Source organism: Octopus sinensis, linkage group LG11 (assembly GCF_006345805.1).
Source record: "Octopus sinensis linkage group LG11, ASM634580v1, whole genome shotgun sequence".
NCBI lineage: Eukaryota > Metazoa > Mollusca > Cephalopoda > Octopoda > Octopodidae > Octopus > Octopus sinensis.
Window position 1 is genome coordinate 70,289,849 of NC_043007.1, and position 2,621 is coordinate 70,292,469.

The window sequence follows — 2,621 nt, forward strand, 5'->3', positions numbered from 1 at the left end:
GACTTTGACTTTCATCCTTTCGGGGTCGATAAATTAAGTACCAGTTACGCACTGGAGTCGATGTAATCGACTTAATACCTATGTCTGTCATTGTTTGTCCCCTCTGTGTTTAGCCCCTTGTGGGTAATAAAGAAATAGGTATTTCGTCTGCCGTTACGTTGTGAGTTCAAATTCTGCCGAGGTCGACTTTGCCTTTCATCCTTTCGGAGTTGATAAATTAAGTACCAGTTACGCACTGGAGTCGATGTAATCGACTTAATACCTATGTCTGTCCTTGTTTGTCCCCTCTACGTTTAGCCCCTTGTGGGTAATAAAGAAATAAGTATTGCACTGTGTCTATGACCAAAAAGATGTGAACTTTAATAGTCAAGTTTATCTTGTGTGGGGGGAAAGAAGTCATTAGACATGGCCTAAAGGATAATTGCTTTACATTGTTCTCGTCTGTTTGCTTAACTGCACTATAACAATTATAAGTTTCTTATAGTGACTTGGGAAACGGCAAGAATCTGTGCAAACTAACCAAAGCATGAAATAGTTATTTAATGCTTCTAAATAAGTGTTTTTATTGTAAACAGGCGCAGGAGTGGCTGTGTGGTATGTAGCTTGCTTACCAACCACATGGTTCCGGGTTCAGTCCCACTGCGTGACACCTTGGGCAAGTGTTTTCTACTATAGCCTTGGGTCGACCAAAGCCTTGTGAATGGATTTGGTAGACGGAAACTGAAAGAAGCCCTTCGTATATATGTATGTATGTATGTATATATATATGTGTATGTGTTTGTCTCCCCAACATCACTTGATAGCCGATGCTGGTGTGTTTGCGTCCCCGTAACTTAGCGGTTCAGCAAAGGAGACCGATAAAATAAGTACTAGGCTTACAAAGAATAAGTCCTGGAAGAAATTACCTGAAGTAGTAAAATAGTTGAAACCAGTCTTCGAAACTATGGTTTTGAAATCCACAGAGAAGCCTACTGTTACACCTGCATCGTACCAATGCAAAAAAATCAAAGTCTGTTGTTGTTTTGAGCACCTTATATTAACAGGTAGAAGTTCCTTCTGAAAATAATCCCAAGAAGCCTAACACCATACTTTTCCATAACAAAAATAAGGTAGGCGTAGACGTGCTTGATCAAGTGGTAAAGCTTTAATCAGTCAATGCACGTTTATTTTTATACTAGCAGCATAGCCCGGCGTTGCCCGGGTATGTAAGAGCCCCAAGTAGGCAACGACTAATCCCAATCTAGTCCTTTCCCTCTAGGGAACGAAGGCGCATGTGTAGGTTGCAATGTCTTCTCTTCACTCGAATACTTCTGTGTATACGATGTTCCTAGCTGTCTTTTTGGGCGATAAAAAGGTCGAGTTGTGTCCCCTAGACAGAAAATGTGTTGCATATAAAAAGCTTAGATTCTCGACCCCATGTCGAATTTATCGATCTTTTTCAGAACTGAAGGAACTTTTCAAAATTTTCACTGCGTTAGTTTTGAATTATGACATTGGGCTATGCGTGTGTCAAGTTTCATCAGAATCGGTTAAAAGCCGTGGTCAGGGTGAGGGTACAACCTGACAGACACACAGACAGACAAACTGCCGTTTATATATAGAGAGATTTTGGATGTCGCTCTTATAAACAGCTAGGTAATATTCACAAGTGTTTACGACTCAGTCATTAGACGATGGGGATATATTCAAAAGGTTGCTGAAGAACTTTGTGGTGGTGGTTCACCTCACGTTCGTTCATGTACTATTAAACGCCCAGTTGAGGAAATGTCTACCTCTAGAAATAAAACCAGACGCGCATATGTGAAAACAAAATATAGAAACAGAACCACAGAAATGTAGGGTCTGTAAAAAAACCTCTGTGTGACAAATGTGCGCTAAAACGTTTCGGTGAGTATTTAGAATTTCAATAAATTTCTTTTTATTTTGTGAAGATAAAATTCTTTCAAAATATCGAATTATTGTAACTAATGAAGCGTGGAACAAACTGCCGGCATCAGTTGTTAGCTGTCGGAGCACTGCATCCTTCAAAACTTCCATGCTTTCTGAGATTCGCCAACACTACACCTGATTTTCTCCCCTCCATACACACACAAGCATGTATCTGACTCATACATTGTTCGCTTTCCAAACATTTTTACATTACTGCATGTACTTTATATGCACTTTCTGACAAGTTGTGGTGCACCTGAGCACTGTATACAATAATTTCATTATTATTATTATTATTTAACATCATCATGAAGTCACAAAATTCAGTCCTCTCCAACATGGACTAATTCCAACAGGTAGATGAATGAAGCTCTGTTACAGTGAAGAGAGCTGGGTTTGTCAGTTCCGATTGCAGTCGAGGATAAACAGAAGCAGAGAGTATGGAACAATCTGTGTTCAGGTCCCACTTTCAACTCTCTCTTTGATCAATCTGATATAATTTCAAGGTGTCGCCTACTTTCTGCTAGAGCAAAATTCTCGGGGGACTGGATTGATGCCCTGCCTGGGGTCAACATCGGAGGTCTACTCAGTCTGGATGAGGTCCGCATCTCCATCGCCCTCAGAATGGGAGCTGACGTCTGTAAGGGAGTTTGTGTCACCATTCATAAGCTTCATCGTTTACTGCAGCCCTC